Consider the following 19,451-nt stretch of genomic DNA (forward strand, 5'->3'; position numbering starts at 1 on the left):
GATTTCTCCTAGCACTAGGGATTTGTTCAGAATCTCCTCCAAGGCTTTTTACAGGAATTCTTCCAGAAGCTTCTCTAAAGATTATATCAGGACTATCTCCTTGAATGCATTCAGGAATATTTACAAAGATTTCTCGTGGAATCTTTCTAGGGCTCCCTCAAGGAATGCCTTAGATTACATTCCTTCAGGCACATTCTGAAGAAAAGAAATGCTACCAAGAATACCTCCAAGAGCTTCTCCAAGGATTCCTTCAAAAATACTTCCAAGGTTTACTACACGAACTACACAAGAAATAACTTTAAAAAATCTTCTAAGAATACTGTCAGGGATTCTTTAGGAATAACTTCATGGTTTCTTCAAGGAATACCTCCAAGTAGAGGAATATCTTTCAGGATTCCTCCATAAATTACTGCTTAGATTTCGCTATCTCGTAGATTCCTCCTGAAATTTCCTGGGTTCCTCCTGGATAAACTTCATGATATTTTTATCAATTCCTCCGGGGATTTGTATAGGAGCTATCTAGTAACCTCCAGTAACTCCTTCAGTGATTCTTTCGGAGATACCTAATTATTAATCCAGAAGTACTTTCATTTTTTCCTCCAAGAATATATCTAGGAACTTCTCTAAAAATAACTATAATAAATATATATATATATATATATATATATATATATATATATATATATATATATATATATATATATATATATATATATATATATATATATATATATAATATATATATATATATATATATATATATATATATATATATATATATATATATATATATTTATTATAGTTATTTTTAGAGAAGTTCCTAGATATATTCTTGGAGGAAAAAATGAAAGTACTTCTGGATTAATAATTAGGTATCTCCGAAAGAATCACTGAAGGAGTTACTGGAGGTTACTAGATAGCTCCTATACAAATCCCCGGAGGAATTGATAAAAATATCATGAAGTTTATCCAGGAGGAACCCAGGAAATTTCAGGAGGAATCTACGAGATAGCGAAATCTAAGCAGTAATTTATGGAGGAATCCTGAAAGATATTCCTCTACTTGGAGGTATTCCTTGAAGAAACCATGAAGTTATTCCTAAAGAATCCCTGACAGTATTCTTAGAAGATTTTTTAAAGTTATTTCTTGTGTAGTTCGTGTAGTAAACCTTGGAAGTATTTTTGAAGGAATCCTTGGAGAAGCTCTTGGAGGTATTCTTGGTAGCATTTCTTTTCTTCAGAATGTGCCTGAAGGAATGTAATCTAAGGCATTCCTTGAGGGAGCCCTAGAAAGATTCCACGAGAAATCTTTGTAAATATTCCTGAATGCATTCAAGGAGATAGTCCTGATATAATCTTTAGAGAAGCTTCTGGAAGAATTCCTGTAAAAAGCCTTGGAGGAGATTCTGAACAAATCCCTAGTGCTAGGAGAAATCCCAGAAAGAAACTTAAGAGGAGTTCCTAGAGGAATCCTTGGATGTATCTCATGTTGAGGAGCTAGTCCGCTAAGACCACGCAGATCCTAGTGAGGCTAGCCCGTACACATATATATATATATACATTTACAATTCAATATCCTACACAAATATCATATCTCTCACAACAAATCTTCCACACTTTTACCTACGAAGACGCATGCTCCTCAACCGACGATTCTTCTACCTGAGGTGCGACACTATCTCTATTCCAACATCTCAAAGGAAATTCCTGAAGAAATGTTTGCAAGAATTCACTTAAGAATTTCTGGAGAAATTCATAAAAGAATTCTTGAAGGAGTATCAGGGGGAATCCTTAAAAATATTGCGGGAGGAAGCTTTGAAGATATTCTTCAACGAATTCTTCAGAGCCTCGGAAACCTCCTCCACTGACCTGCGATCGACTCCAGTAAGGATCGTCCGCAAGACCAAGGAGCAGTAGCGTAGCTAGGAGGGTACGGTGGGTGCGGTCCGCACCGGGCCCCGAGTTCATAAGGGCCCCCAAATTGTGGTAAGAATACCATTCATTATTATGATATTGATTTCTAGAAAACTCCTTGATCGGCATTGCGTAGGGGCCCCATGATCAATGTCGTTAGTGATTAGAGTTGTCTAAATACCTATTCAAAATTTATTTTCGATAAATCGGTTTAATTTTGTTATTCAGGCGGATCTACCTAAATGTGAGGGGCCCATAATTGTATCTGGAATTAATTTGGAGGTATGTTACAGGCCATATTCTTAAACTTGCCGATTTTCATTTCAATTATAGTTGTAAAAATAAATCAGTTACCATCTTCGGGACAGTGTTTGTCATTTTTTTCTTCATTCTGCTTAAAGTGAATCTTGTTTTAAAAGGGGTTCCAGAGATACATTCAGAGACTATTATGCGATTTTTTCACAGGTTCTTCGAGAATTTCTCTTCAGATTCCTTGAGGATATACTTGAGGAATTCTTCTAGTGATTTATACAAAGATCTCTTCAGGTATACTTCTGGGATTTGCTTCAGACAGGTCTCTATTGATTCCACCACCAAGTGTCTCAACTTATCTTCCAGCGTCGTTTAAAGGAAAGGATAGAGTATGTTTTTCGTAATTTGCTCCAGGAAATTCCAGAAAATGAGCACTACAATGCTTTTCTAGACTATTTTGATTTCCCCAGTTGTAACTATAGAAGATCTTCCAAAGTTTCCTACAAGAGTTATCAAAAAAAAAAAAACATTCTACAGTTTTTGAATAAATTCATTTTGGGATTTTTCCTAAAAGATCAATGGGAATTTTAATTCTAGTTCTTCCAGTTATCCTTTCAGAAATTTCCCTAGGAGCTGCTCCCAAAATTCTTTGTGGGATCACCCGGGGATATATAATCAATATTCTCCCAGTAATTATTCATGAAGCTCCTTCAGAAATTTCTCTACAGATTTCTCCCCAGGCTTTGGAAAATTCAACGTTTATTGACACACGAGCCATACTTTATTCACTCTCATCCGCCCGCATTCACACTACACGAATGACTTCCATCGTTCGAGGAAGATAAAGAATCACAAATTGAAAAAGAAATACACACTCCATACTCTGTATGGTGCCGATCAATGTGTGATACCACGTGTTAAATTTGCTGCAATCTCCCGTTCTGATAAAAAAAAATCAGAAGCAAATAAGTTTTTTTTTGTATTATGTTTGAAATCAAAAAGATGATTAATATATCAATACGTTATAATTAAGTTGCTAAGTATTGCATTACCGGAAAACACAAAAGTTTTTATCAATTTAAAGCAAAACTTAAATCTCTCCAATGGCTTAGCTGCGTAGTCGTCTGTGGAAGTTGCTGCTCTTGAATGCTCTCTCGTCACGTGCCAATCGAGAGAATGAATATCAACATTCATAGGGCTCATCAATTGCGAAGTACCACGAACTGCTACGGTTCACGAATTATGGGTCTGAATAACGGTTCTCCGAACATGGGTCATTCGGATTATTCGGATCAAAATCCAAACTCTGTTTCTCCCACATTTCATGCAAAATTACTCCTGAAGGTCTTCCAAACATTTTTTTGTGAATCTTTTCAAATAAAATCTTCATTGCTCCTTCACAAGTTCACACCACAGCTAATTCTACAGTAAATACTCTAGTAATTTCAATCATCTTAGCAATTCAATTACGAAATCCTTCTAGACTTCCTCAAGAATTCTTTCAGAGAACTTTGTGGGAGTTCATCAAGGGTTACTTTCAAACTAAATCGAATTTCATCAGATGTTACTTTCAGATTTCCTGCTGAAATAACTCCAGGTTTTGGAAAAAAAAAATCATCAATAATTTCTGAAAAAAACATTGATCTTTATCTGGAGATATTCCTGAGAAAATGACTAAGAACATTCTTTGAAGAAATCTTTGTGAAATTTCCTTATAATTTCTGGAAAAATTCCTGAAGGAATCTTAATCACAATCACTGGAGTAACTTCTGTAGAAATTCTCTGATTGAAATCTATACGATAATTTTGAACGAAATTTTATAAAATCCCTGAAGAAAATAATAATTGAAATCTCATCTCAATCTCAATCTGAAAATGATGTAAAAATCATTGGATACATTTATGATCCATTCATATCATACATGAGCACTAATGACTTTTAAAAAAAAAAAATTGAAAGAATCTTTCAAGGAATTCATTATGGAATCTCTGAGGTTACTTCTATGGTTATCCCTAGAAAAATTCTAAAAAATTGAAAAACAATTCAGGCCTAGAGGGACAAAATAACTGTGCAGGGGGCTTCATTGGAGTATAATGCATCTGCCTGCATTGGTCCCATTAGGGGTCAATGCCAAATATATGATATTTTTTTCAATAGTTGTGTGCTTCATGTAATTTCATGATATTTGCAATATGTGACTATTGACAAACAATTCAGGCCTAGGGGGACAAAATAACTGTGCAGGGTGCTTGATTAGAGTATAATGCACCTGCCTGCATTGGTCCCATTAGGGGTCAATGCCAAATATATGATATTTTTTTCAATAGTTGTGTGCTTCATGTAATTTCATGATATTTGCAATATTTGACTATTGACAAACAATTCAGGCCTAGAGGGACAAAATAACTGTGCAGGGGGCTTGTTTTGAGTATAAGGCACCTGTCTCCATTGGTCCCATTAGGGGTCAATGCCAAATATATGATATTTTTTTCAATAGTTGTGTGCTTCATGTAATTTCATGATATTTGCAATATTTGACTATTGACAAACAATTCAGGCCTAGAGGGACAAAATAACTGTGCAGGGTGCTTGATTGGAGTATAATGCACCTGCCTGCATTGGTCCCATTAGGGGTCAATGCCAAATATATGATTTTTTTCAATAGTTGTATGTTTCATGTAATTTCATGATATTTGCAATATTTGACTATTGACAAACAATTCAGGCCTAGAGGGACAAAATAACTGTGCAGGGTGCTTGTTTTGAGTATAAGGCACCTGTCTCCATTGGTCCCATTAGGGGTCAATGCCAAATATATGATATTTTTTTCAATAGTTGTGTGCTTCATGTAATTTCATGATATTTGCAATATTTGACTATTGACAAACAATTCAGGCCTAGAGGGACAAAATAACTGTGCAGGGGGCTTGATTAGAGTATAATGCACCTGCCTGCATTGGTCCCATTAGGGGTCAATGCCAAATATATGATATTTTTTTCAATAGTTGTGTGCTTCATGTAATTTCATGATATTTGCAATATTTGACTATTGACAAACAATTCAGGCCTAGAGGGACAAAATAACTGTGCAGGGTGCTTGATTAGAGTATAATGCACCTGCCTGCATTGGTCCCATTAGGGGTCAATGCCAAATATATGATATTTTTCAATAGTTGTATGTTTCATGTAATTTCATGATATTTGCAATATTTGACTATTGACAAACAATTCAGGCCTAGAGGGACAAAATAACTGTGCAGGGTGCTTGTTTTGAGTATAAGGCACCTGTCTCCATTGGTCCCATTAGGGGTCAATGCCAAATATATGATTATTTTTTTCAATAGTTGTGTGCTTCATGTAATTTAATGATATTTGCAATATTTGACTATTGACAAACAATTCAGGCCTAGAGGGACAAAATAACTGTGCAGGGTGCTTGTTTTGAGTATAAGGCACCTGTCTCCATTGGTCCCATTAGGGGTCAATGCCAAATATATGATATTTTTTTCAATAGTTGTGTGCTTCATGTAATTTCATGATATTTGCAATATTTGACTATTGACAAACAATTCAGGCCTAGAGGGACAAAATAACTGTGCAGGGTGCTTGATTAGAGTATAATGCACCTGCCTGTATTGGTCCCATTAGGGGTCAATGCCAAATATATGATTTTTTTCAATAGTTGTATGTTTCATGTAATTTCATGATATTTGCAATATTTGACTATTGACAAACAATTCAGGCCTAGAGGGACAAAATAACTGTGCAGGGGGCTTGATTGGAGTATAATGCATCTGCCTGCATTGGTCCCATTAGGGGTCAATGCCAAATATATGATATTTTTTTCAATAGTTGTGTGCTTCATGTAATTTCATGATATTTGCAATATGTGACTATTGACAAACAATTCAGGCCTAGGGGGACAAAATAACTGTGCAGGGTGCTTTTTTTGAGTATAAGGCACCTGTCTTCATTAGTCCCATTAGGGGTCAATGCCAAATATATGATTTTTTTTCAATAGTTGTGTGTTTCATGTAATTTAATGATATTTGCTATATTTGACTATTGACAAACAATTCAGGCCTAGAGGGACAAAATAACTGTGCAGGGTGCTTGTTTTGAGTATAAGGCACCTGTCTTCATTGGTCCTATTAGGGGTCAATGCCAAATATATGATATTTTTTTCAATAGTTGTGTGCTTCATGTAATTTCATGATATTTGCAATATTTGACTATTGACAAACAATTCAGGCCTAGAGGGACAAAATAACTGTGCAGGGTGCTTGTTTTGAGTATAAGGCACCTGTCTCCATTGGTCCCATTAGGGGTCAATGCCAAATATATGATATTTTTTTCAATAGTTGTGTGCTTCATGTAATTTCATGATATTTGCAATATTTGACTATTGACAAACAATTCAGGCCTAGAGGGACAAAATAACTGTGCAGGGTGCTTGATTAGAGTATAATGCACCTGCCTGCATTGGTCCCATTAGGGGTCAATGCCAAATATATGATTTTTTTCAATAGTTGTGTGTTTCATGTAATTTCATGATATTTGCAATATTTGACTATTGACAAACAATTCAGGCCTAGAGGGACAAAATAACTGTGCAGGGTGCTTGTTTTGAGTATAAGGCACCTGTCTTCATTGGTCCCATTAGGGGTCAATGCCAAATATATGATTTTTTTTTCAATAGTTGTGTGCTTCATGTAATTTCATGATATTTGCAATATGTGACTATTGCAAACAATTCAGGCCTAGGGGGACAAAATAACTGTGCAGGGTGCTTGATTAGAGTATAATGCACCTGCCTGCATTGGTCCCATTAGGGGTCAATGCCAAATATATGATTTTTTTCAATAGTTGTGTGTTTCATGTAATTTCATGATATTTGCAATATTTGACTATTGACAAACAATTCAGGCCTAGAGGGACAAAATAACTGTGCAGGGTGCTTGTTTTGAGTATAAGGCACCTGTCTTCATTGGTCCCATTAGGGGTCAATGCCAAATATATGATATTTTTTTCAATAGTTGTGTGCTTCATGTAATTTCATGATATTTGCAATATGTGACTATTGCAAACAATTCAGGCCTAGGGGGACAAAATAACTGTGCAGGGTGCTTGATTAGAGTATAATGCACCTGCCTGCATTGGTCCCATTAGGGGTCAATGCCAAATATATGATTTTTTTTCAATAGTTGTGTGTTTCATGTAATTTCATGATATTTGCAATATTTGACTATTGACAAACAATTCAGGCCTAGAGGGACAAAATAACTGTGCAGGGGGCTTGATTAGAGTATAATGCACCTGCCTGCATTGGTCCCATTAGGGCTCAATGCCAAATATATGATATTTTTTTCAATAGTTGTGTGCTTCATGTAATTTAATAATATTTGCAATATTTGACTATTGACAAACAATTCAGGCCTAGAGGGACAAAATAACTGTGCAGGGTGCTTGTTTTGAGTATAAGGCACCTGTCTCCATTGGTCCCATTAGGGGTCAATGCCAAATATATGATATTTTTTTCAATAGTTGTGTGCTTCATGTAATTTCATGATATTTGCAATATTTGACTATTGACAAACAATTCAGGCCTAGAGGGACAAAATAACTGTGCAGGGTGCTTGATTAGAGTATAATGCACCTGCCTGCATTGGTCCCATTAGGGGTCAATGCCAAATATATGATTTTTTTCAATAGTTGTGTGTTTCATGTAATTTCATGATATTTGCAATATTTGACTATTGACAAACAATTCAGGCCTAGAGGGACAAAATAACTGTGCAGGGTGCTTGTTTTGAGTATAAGGCACCTGTCTTCATTGGTCCCATTAGGGGTCAATGCCAAATATATGATATTTTTTTCAATAGTTGTGTGCTTCATGTAATTTCATGATATTTGCAATATGTGACTATTGCAAACAATTCAGGCCTAGGGGGACAAAATAACTGTGCAGGGTGCTTGATTAGAGTATAATGCACCTGCCTGCATTGGTCCCATTAGGGGTCAATGCCAAATATATGATTTTTTTTCAATAGTTGTGTGTTTCATGTAATTTCATGATATTTGCAATATTTGACTATTGACAAACAATTCAGGCCTAGAGGGACAAAATAACTGTGCAGGGGGCTTGATTAGAGTATAATGCACCTGCCTGCATTGGTCCCATTAGGGGTCAATGCCAAATATATGATATTTTTTTCAATAGTTGTGTGCTTCATGTAATTTAATAATATTTGCAATATTTGACTATTGACAAACAATTCAGGCCTAGAGGGACAAAATAACTGTGCAGGGGGCTTGATTGGAGTATAATGCACCTGCCTGCATTGGTCCCATTAGGGGTCAATGCCAAATATATGATTTTTTTCAATAGTTGTGTGCTTCATGTAATTTCATGATATTTGCAATATTTGACTATTGACAAACAATTCAGGCCTAGAGAAACAAAACAACTGTGCAGGGGGCTTGATTGGAGTATAATGCACCTGCCTGCATTGGTCCCATTAGGGGTCAATGCCAAATATATGATTTTTTTTCAATAGTTGTGTGTTTCATGTAATTTCATGATATTTGCAATATTTGACTATTGACAAACAATTCAGGCCTAGAGGGACAAAATAACTGTGCAGGGGGCTTGATTAGAGTATAATGCACCTGCCTGCATTGGTCCCATTAGGGGTCAATGCCAAATATATGATATTTTTTTCAATAGTTGTGTGCTTCATGTAATTTAATAATATTTGCAATATTTGACTATTGACAAACAATTCAGGCCTAGAGGGACAAAATAACTGTGCAGGGGGCTTGATTGGAGTATAATGCACCTGCCTGCATTGGTCCCATTAGGGGTCAATGCCAAATATATGATTTTTTTCAATAGTTGTGTGCTTCATGTAATTTCATGATATTTGCAATATTTGACTATTGACAAACAATTCAGGCCTAGAGAAACAAAACAACTGTGCAGGGGGCTTGATTGGAGTATAATGCACCTGCCTGCATTGGTCCCATTAGGAGTCAATGCCAAATATATGATTTTTTTCAATAGTTGTGTGCTTCATGTAATTTTATGATATTTGCTATATTTGACTATTGACAAACAATTCAGGCCTAGAGGGACAGAATTACTGTGCAGGGTGCTTGTTTCAAGTATAAGGCACCTGTCTGCATTGGTCCTATTAGGGGTCAATGCCAAATATATGATATTTTTTTTAATAGTTGTGTGCTTCATGTAATTTTATGATTCCCACATTCCCCCTTGACTGCGATGACGGGGCCTGTTTAAATAGAGGCATTGAATTATGCACATTGAAGAAGATTATGGCCAATCCCAGCTGAACTTCTAATTGATTCTTTGTGCATCTTCACTGATTTTGGTCAATCACGGAATAGCAACCGTTGAAATGTGTACTGCCGTGAATCGCTAGTCATTCCCATCTGCATTTTCGTCAAAATTGGGTTGAGTTCAGTTTTCAACATAACTTCTAATGCTCTTTCAGCTGCAGTAATGAGATAATGTGATTTATTCTGAAAAAAATAGGAAAAAACAGCAAGTTAAATTGTCCCATAATGAAAAGTAACCGCATATCAGTCCCACTACAGATTCCCGCACTATGTAACACAAAAATGAATCGTATTTTGACCATCTTTATATTTTTCTCGGAAAGATATTGTAGTGAAAATCAAATTGTGAAAGTTTCATTGAGATATTATGTATCCGGTAGAAATCAAGATCAACATTTTTTTAAATTATTGTTTAGTCGGGCCCCGAGCGTCGCAGCTAATATGTGAATAGTGCGCTGTGTTCATAAAAATCTATTTTTGCAGCGCCACACTAAAAAACTGATTTTAAAATGCGGCGAATTGAGGCGCGTCGCGACTTTCACTGGCGCGATCCGTTTTGGTGGCGGTGCGACAATATGAACATGTTCCAATCCTCTGAAATTTTTTGAATATTCGCATGGAAAATGAGTTTGGGAACTTCACAGCCCATTATCTCAATGCCTACTTTTTACAGATGGGACTGACTTGCGATTCACGGCAGTGTAGTCAGTCTAAAGCTCTAAGCTAAGCTAAGTAAACTGCATTATGTAATTTCGTAATATTTGCAATATTTGACAAACAAGTCAGGCCTAATCACAGACAGACAGTCTGTGGCGTAATGTTAAAGTTTCCTAAAAAACGCGCATTTGCCCAAAATTCCATGCAGCGAATGGTCCAGGAAAGGTACAACCGTGTCTGATGAAACACCGCAACGTTATATCCCATAAGTATGAAGTAGAAAGTTAGCAAAATCGCGGTTGTTCCTTTCCTGGTTCCTTCGCGTATCGTGTTCCCGCGTATCCCCTTGAGGAAATGCGCTAATGTTGTCACAAAATTATTCCAGAAAATACATTTTCATGGTTTTCCTCAAAATAGCCAAAAATGATTTAATTGGTTCAACCGGTGAAAATCGGCGCGAGCAACTTGTATACAAGAAAATATTTAATCTAAACTGCTAGCGCACTTGCATGCAAGTTACCCCCTTTTTGTTGCCCATGGAAAAAATGACTGCTAGCGCTGCTCGATTGCTCGCGCATTTAACAGCAGTGGTGTCGGATTGGTTGCGGATGGTCGAAATGGCATGAAATCGAAAAAAAAGTTCAATAGGTACACGGGAAAAAAATCCGTGGGTAAAATTACTATTTTAGCTGACTACGCCCATTCTTGAAACTACCATGGAATTTCAGACCAATTTACTATGGGTCTGTCTCAATTGGGCTATTAAAAATAATTCGTACTTAAACTTGACAGTTCGATAATTATTCCACCCCTGATTTCGATCTGTCAAAAATAAGTCTGCTGCAGAGCAGACTTAAATTTGACAGATCGATAGTTAATTTCTTTTTCGCACGCTCGGGCGATCGGTGTTTGTTGTTTACTTCCAACATAATGTTGTTTCCCCTATCCGGTAATTCATCTGCGGTCGGACATTCCTGCTGCCTACGCAAGATCCAAGACCAGTAAAAGTAAGTTTAACGAAATATTCTGACCAGAATAGCTTTATTTACGATCACTTTTTCTCAGTGACGGAACAGGTTGCAATGGTGGGATGAAATCCTCACAACCAGAATTCTTTCCTGAACAGCTGGCAAGGTACTCGCAAAGCATTTCGACGGACAAAACATCTGGAAAGCAGCGACCACAGGAAACCTGATGATTTCCAGTATATCTCAAGCCGGAATCAACCAAAATAGTCTCATCAATGTGCACCATGCAAGGACCTGCGGAAATTTGGAGTATGTCGAGCTTCTAGTGTCCAAAATAGAAGTCAATAAAGTGCATGTTGGAACAGGTTGGAACAAACGCCGCCAAGGCAAACTTTCTAGCCTGCATCAAGAAGATTATGATTGAGAAAGCTGAGTTGCTATTGGTGAAAAATCCCAAACCCCGTCTATGTGCCCAAAAGAAGTTCATCAGTTCTCTACATGTAGCCGTGAAACGGCGGAACTGAAATCTGGTTGAACTACTCGTTGATAATCATGCGAACTTGAATGTTTCGGATTTCGCTGACGAGACGCCACCCCTACAGGATTAGAATAAGGAACCATAAGAATAGGTACAATAATAAATGGAGTTTTCTCAGAATCCGTGCAGGATACCACTCTTTGCAAGTAGGGCGTATTAGAGCTGCATTCGCATAGATTTAAAAAAAATCCAATTTCGGAAGCCGTTTCTAACTTTAACCGCAAGCGCCGACAATAGTAACACAATTTTCCTCATTAAGGCTGACGATACATTGACGGCATATTTGCAGAGTCTTGTTCCCTAGAGATCAGAAATGTTGAACATTATTACAACATATCTCATATGTTTGATAAATAAAAAAAAACTATTTACTTGACTTGGCTAAAACAGATACACTTCCAATGATTCGAAGCAATTTTCAACAGACAAACAAAATAGAATGAAGTATTTTCTTTTCACGAATCATCATAAATCATGATATCGTTGGTTCGGCAACTTTCGCGAATTGGACCAGCAAAAATTAATATTTGACAGTTCATTAATCGTTTTTAAGGAAAATTATTTTCGAACTGTCAAATTTAAGTGTGAATTATTTTTAATAGCCCAATTGAGACAGACCCTTCAATTATTAATCTTGGACAGACCCTTAGGCCCCAAGCACAATGTGAACGGCAACGCGGTACAACGGCATGCCGTTTTGCCCATCTTGATCTACACTTTACTTATCAATCCCATGTTGACTAAATCCTTTTCAACATTGACTTGACAAGTAGAGTGTAGCTCAAGATGGGTTTGACGTTTTGCCGTTGTACCGCGCTGCCGCTCACATTGTGCTTGGGGCTTTAGTCTTGATCTCATCATGCAAAACGGTGCAATTGCGCTTCGACCTCACAGCCCCATTGCTTCGCACTGATAACATCAACATCCTCACTTTCCGGTAGGGCGTTTTGAACAGTTTTTGTCATTTTATTTTCATCCATCGTTCGTTCGTTCGTTTTCTGTCATCACAGTTTTGCGGTCGCGGTGAAAATATCGGAAAAATCACGAAAACTCCGGATCTGCAAATTTTGAGCCACCACAAAAAATCGGAAAAATACTCGTGAAAATTTGCTTCCCTGTTCGTGTTTTGCGTGTGAGTTTGTAACGCGTGTGAAGCAGTGCATACGGAAAGTGAAGTGCTTGGAAGAACTTTGTTGGATTGCGAGAAATCGACGAAAAGAAATTGCGATTTTCACCCCTTGACGATTTGTCCCCCGCAGTCATCGGCAGTGGATCCAAAGCTGACGTAGCAAAATATCAGCTGTTGCAGATCGAGAAAATCCAGGCCAAAGGTAGGGAAATTCTTCGCAGTTGTGAAATTTCTAAAGAACTTTTGCAGAAAATTGCGTTTATTGGAATTTATTACCCCCACATCTGCCTGTTCTTGACCGTGGCTGCGGATTCTGATTGGGTGTCAAATGTAAACATTCGAAAGATGTTTGTTCTGCATTCTAGCGTTTCCCAAACTGGTTGACGCGGGTCACGACAGATTTGCTGCTGGTAGTAGGAGTCTTTAGAGACTTGGTCATTATAATTTAAAAGTCTTCAAATAGTCTTTATTTTTTACTGGAAGGTCAATAGCACTAATAACTTCCACAGGGATTCTGAAAAATTTCCCAGGCACTATCCCACCGGAGATTTTTCCACTTGTTTGTATTTGCATTTGTATTTTTTTAGACGCAAACCTGGTGGATTAACCTTATGTCAGTTTGAATGATCTACAGATTTCTACAGCGTGTACTCTAGCAGATCTTTTAAAGATACCCACAACAGTTCTCCCAAAAATATTCTCAATGTTTATTCCAGAAATTTTGAAGAAACACGCTTAGGGGTTTTTCCAGGAAACTCTAAAAGCACTCCCTTGCACATTCTTTAAATTGTTCTGCCAGCAATTTCTATGTGAATTTGAATTAATCCACAATACCTTCTAGACATTGTTACAGCCCTGGGCTTGGAATTTATATTTTCCAGGGAGCTATGATTTTAGATATTTGATCACTGTATTTTGTAGTGTTGATTAGAGGTTGTATGAATTTCAAAACAATGGCAAAGTTTTTATTACAATCAGATCTTTTGGGTATTCGGATTTAATGACCCTATTCAAACTATTGCATAAGAGTTTTTTTTTCAGGTTTTTTAGTCCAGGAAAATATAATTTCAAGCAGTGAGAAGATTAGAAGACCGAGAGCTTCACCGTCCGGCTGTCGATCGATTTGTTACTATTAGTACTACAGGGTGTCTACTACCTGGAAAAACCTGGTGTTCGGATTTTCTTTTAGAAATTCGCACCACCTTTTCTGAGCAGCTTAATAGCAGCTAAAACTGTAATTCAAATTATTTTCATTAGCCTGATTTTATAAGTTTTAACATTGTACTTACAATTGATAGTTTAGATTCTAGGACCTCCTGCCACCAGTGTTCAGTCGGAGTGCACCAGTTGATATTTCCTGCTGTATACAGTATTCTAATTAGGTATTTTCCAATAATTTGATTATTTATTTATTTATTTATTTATTTATTTATTTATTTATTTATTTAACAGTCAATATCAACAGACTTCAAAAGCCCTAATGATAGAATGAACTAAAATAAAAATTGAAATTAAAAACGAGTCAATCTGGCAACACGGTCGGATATTGCACGCGCCTCATTTCGTTCACTTTTGCAAACGAAATTTACCGTCGTGTCTTCGATAGTGTAAAGTCCCAAATACATTCGCGTTGGATTTCTTAGTCCCGCCCCCTACCCAGGGTCACTTGAATGTCCCCGGAAAGTCCGGGATACAAATAAGATGTGACTACAACAAGTCACATAGAATCGCAGCTAATTCTAATGGCCACGAAGTATCTACCCCTGAGTGTCCGAAGCGTCAAAAAATGAGCCACCCTGAACTCACGACTTCCACTCAGTCAACCCACTGTAATATGAGTGTCGTCTGTCACAACAAAATCTACAACAGACTGCCTAATGATGTCGGGGACACTTATGACAACACACCCCAAAACCAGCTATTACCGCCGAGGCCCTCTGAACCCAAAAAGTTCAGATGCCCACCAATAACGGTCACTGGGAAAAGTACAAAGGAACTTCGCCTATTCTTCTCAACGGAGAATATGCCTCAAGACAAGTACCAAATGAAGGTGATCAAAAACGGTGTTCAGCTCATTCTTGGAAGTAAACAATACTTCCACCAAACGATTTTTAGTCTGAAACAAAACGAAATGCAATTCTACAGTTATGTCCCAGCGGAAGAAATACCTGTGAAGATCATACTTTCGGATTTATCGATGTATGACCTCGAAGAACTCAAAGAAGAACTGAACAGTAATAACATTTCTCCAAAAGAAGTGAAAGTGTTCTCTGTGAAGAAGAACGGTGTGGAAAACAATGTTCTGTACATGAGCGGTTCCACAGAAAATGACGATTTTTTTCCCAAATTTCATTTTTATATTTTTTGATTTGGATGAAATTTTGCACATGGTTTCTTTATGCCCAAAAATGCCTTTTTGCATCATCGGCTCGCCATTTTGACTCTAGCCTTACTTTTGAGAAGGGCCTAAGAAAAAAAATCCTTAATAATTTTCAAAAAAATATAACTTAGAAACGGTTTGTCCGATCAGTTTGGTGCTTTCCGCAAAGTTTTAGGTTATTGTTGGGATTATCTGGAAAAAAATATACACTGTAAAAAAAATGTTGTAATTTTTTATACATCGAAAATAAAGCTTAAAAATCAATTTTCTCAAAAATCGTATTTTTATTTTTTTTTTTTATATGTTAAAGTAGACAAAAAATGAAGTCTTTTGCACAGTGGGTCAAGATGGAGAAATCATGGACAAAAAAGTTATGATTTTTTGAAAATAGGTGAATTTTTGAAAATGGTCATAATAAACTTTTTAAGTATTTTTAAACTCGATTTTATGAAAGAACGCAAAATTTACAACAAAAAAGGTACATGGAAAAATCAGGCTAACTTTTACCGTTTTAAAGATACAGCGATTTTAATAAAAAAATATGATATAATTTTCAATTTTTGGTCATTATAATATAACTTAGAAACGGTTTGTCCGATCAGTTTGGAGTCTTCCGCAAAGTTTTAGGTTATTGTTGGGACTATCTGGAAAAAAAATATACACTGTAAAAAAATGTTGTATTTTTTTATATATCGAAAATACAGCTTAAAAATCAATTTTCTCAAAAATCGTATTTTGATTTTTTTTTATTTTTTTATATGTTAAAGTAGACAAAAAATGAAGTCTTTTGCACAGTGGGTCAAGATGGAGAAATCATGGACAAAAAAGTTATGATTTTTTGAAAATAGGTGAATTTTTGAAAATGGTCATAATAAACTTTTTAAATATTTTTAAACTCGATTTTATGAAAGAACGCAAAATTTACAACAAAAAAGGTATACGGAAAAATCAGGCTAACTTTTGCCGTTTTAAAGATACAGCGATTTTAATACAAAATTATGATATAATTTTCAATTTTTGGTCATTATAATATAACTTAGAAACGGTTTGTCCGATCAGTTTGGAGTCTTCCGCAAAGTTTTAGGTTATTGTTGGGACTATCTGGAAAAAAAATATACACTGTAAAAAAATATTTTGTAATATTTTTATATATCAAAAATAAAGCTTAAAAATCAATTTTCTCAAAAATCGTATTTTGATTTTTTTTTATTTTTTTATATGTTAAAGTAGACAAAAAATGAAGTCTTTCGCACAGTGGGTCAAGATGGAGAAATCATGGACAAAAAAGTTATGATTTTTTAAAAAAGGTTGATTTTTCAATATGGTCTAAATAAACTTTTTGAATGCTTTTCGACCCGATTTTATGAAAGTACGCAAAATTTGCAACAAAAAAGGTATATGAGAAAATTTTACTAATTGCTACCGAAACATTTGAAAAGTTTATTATGACCATTTTCAACAAATTCACCTTTTTTTTAAATCATAACTTTTTTGTCCATGATTTCTCCATCTTGACCCACTGTGCAAAAGACTTCATTTTTGTCTACTTTAACATATAAAAAAAAATCAAAAATACGATTTTTGAGAACAATCCCTGCTGTCTCCTAGCGTCGAACATCATCGTCAACCACATAATAACAACGGCCGTCCGCGATACTCCGATGTGGTTCGTAATAGCGAAGCCGGTGGTAGTGGAATGGACCCTGATCTATTCTCTATATCGGAATTTCTGAGCTTGGCCCGCGATATGTTTCACCGTCTGCAAGGGTGCAGAAACAAAATGGAACAATTCTCAGCTCTATCTGAGCTGATGCTAAAATATGTCTACAATGCCTAATCACGCTAAACTAAAAATGCTTAACTGGAACGGAAGGTCTATACTGCGAAAATATCTTGAATACTTCGATTTCCTTCACCGGTATGGTATTGACGTGGCTGCTGTTTCGGAGACATGGTTGAACTCGCACAACTTTTTTACCCATCCGAACTTCTGCTGTTTGCGAGCGGACAGTCAGCGTGAAAATGCAGAGAGGGGAGGCGGAGTTATGTTGACGGTTGAAAAAAGACTTTCGTTCAAGCAAATTGAACTTTGTACTAAAGTCATCGAAGCAATCGGAATCCTCGTGGTCTGTAATGGAACATTGATGAAGATCGTCGCAGCATACTTTCCGGGTGCATGGCACAGAGGAGAGTGGCAGCATTTTCGTAACGACCTTAGGATGCTGACAGCTGGTGATATTCCCACATTTGTCATTGGCGATTATAACGCTCGCAGTCGTCAATGGAACTGCAGCCGAGGTAACAAGGCCGGTACTCAACTGCTACAAATGTCAGTATCAGAAATTTTTTTCATCCATGCTCCAGACGCACCTACCTTTCATCCCACGGGCAGAGGGCAGTCGTCTATCCTTGATTTGGTTTTATCCAATAACATAGTTGTTTGAGAAAAATCTTGTACTCGACGCACCGCAGGATAGCAGGGTTAAATGTGAGAGCTTTTCGTGTGTAGACTGTTTGCGCGCCTAGACTGAAAGCTTGCTAGCGTGTGTGAAGAGGTGAAAGGTACAGTCGATTCAAGAGAAAATGCAGCTGGATGGAAGACATGAATGAACAAGCAACAGTCCACTAGCAGACTTCGCGGAGTGATATTCTCGCGGAGAAATCAAAGTTAATAAAGTTAAAGTTATCTTGAAAATCAACCCACGCGTTTCAGTGCAAGTTAAATCCAATTCGGAGAAAAACCAAATCCCCTGAGCTACCGTCGGAACATTTTGGTCCATCCGAACCGGATGTTGTGAGTTGTTTTCCCGGATGCTGTGTCCAGAAGTTGTCGCTGTTTCGTGTGTGGAAGAAGAGCACCAAGTGCACAAGTGCGGTCCGTGACCGAATGATACAAGACGATTATGTCCGTGGCATAGTGCGTGGTCGGAAGAAGTTAATTGCACCGTGTGCAGTGGAATAGCCCGTGGCGATTAGCGAACATTGTATGGAGTGGCCCGTGGCCAAAGACAATCAGTGAGCGTGTACGTGGCGTGATGTTACCCGGTGAGTGCTTCGTGCAGCCCGTGGCAGAGTTTTGGGAATTGATTGTGCCCGTGGCACAGGAGTAAGTGAACATTCGTACGCACCGGGTGCGTATTTCGGCTGAGGTCAAAGACGAAACATTTTAAAAGCGTTTATCGTGCTCGTGACACGAGTGGTGATTTGTGGGAATGTGTCCGTGACGCATTGCGAACTCGATTGAACTAGAGTGAACAAGTTCAAACATGAGCGAAAGTGAAACACCACGTGGTGTGCTAAAAGGTGTATGGCAAAGAAACATATTAAGAGCTAACGGAATCGAGTAGTGACAACGTGCTGCCAGTTCCGTCGGTGGCAGATCAAAAGATTGCGAAGCAACTACTCGAGCAGAAGAAGATGATGGAGTCCAAGTTGGAAATGTTGACAGATCGGCGAGATCTGATAACGGAGAAGCTGATACGAATGAAGGAGTCTTTGCGAGGGGAAGGTGTGAGCATACATTTGCTCAACCTTCACTTTGAAACACTGCGACGATGTGCGGATGAATTCGACAGGATTCATAGCGAAATCTCGGCATTGCTGCCGAAAGAACAGCGAACCGTAGTACGTCAGGAGTACGCGGTATTCGAGGATATCCACAACGAACTTTACGTAGACTTGCAGACAAGAATTGCACGAACGCAAGAAGCATGTCGCGTAACTTCAGGTACGTCAAGTAGTTTAAGCATTCCAGGCTTCCAGCAACCGATAGTAGTGCAAGCAGCTGTCCCGCAACTACACGCTCCGTTCCCAAAATTCGATGGGACACCGGAGAATTGGTACAGCTTTAAGAGCCTCTTCAAGAGCATTATGGCGAAGTACCCAAACGAGACTTCAGCGATGAAGATTTTGCACTTGCGCAATTCTCTCGAAGGCGATGCAAAGTGCAAGATCGACCAAGACGTCGTGAATAACAACGATTACGAGAGGGCCTGGAAGATTCTCGAGGACGCGTACGAGGATAAGCGGCTGATAATGGATACTCATATTGACGCTATTCTGGATTGCACCGTCATCAGCAGTGACAACCGTGGGAAATCGATTTCACAATTGGTTGAAACTTGTTCGAAGCATGTTGATGCTTTGGATGGTCACAGCTATCCCGTCGAAGGTTTAGGGGAGTTGATTCTGCTTAACGTCCTCTACAAGAAGCTTGACAAGGAGACGCAAGAGCAATGGGAAATGAAGATACCC

The 19,451-nt window shown here is 37.5% G+C and overlaps 1 protein-coding gene and 1 long non-coding RNA gene across 2 annotated transcripts in view; both read left to right on the plus strand.

Moving 5' to 3' along the window:
* Positions 1-11,066: 11,066 nt before the first annotated feature.
* On the plus strand, positions 11,067-11,578 carry LOC110678897. Its single transcript, XR_002502027.1, has 2 exons — positions 11,067-11,189; positions 11,248-11,578. It is a non-coding gene; the product is annotated as an uncharacterized LOC110678897 (long non-coding RNA).
* A 1,078-nt stretch (positions 11,579-12,656) lies between these two features.
* Positions 12,657-19,451, plus strand: part of LOC5568217 — a 48,257-nt gene continuing 41,462 nt past the window's right edge. Inside the window, exon 1 of the mRNA XM_021851290.1 lies at positions 12,657-13,019. The gene's annotated coding sequence lies outside the window, so the exon portion shown is untranslated. The remainder of the gene's footprint in view (positions 13,020-19,451) is intronic.

Source organism: Aedes aegypti, chromosome 3, assembly GCF_002204515.2.
Source record: "Aedes aegypti strain LVP_AGWG chromosome 3, AaegL5.0 Primary Assembly, whole genome shotgun sequence".
NCBI lineage: Eukaryota > Metazoa > Arthropoda > Insecta > Diptera > Culicidae > Aedes > Aedes aegypti.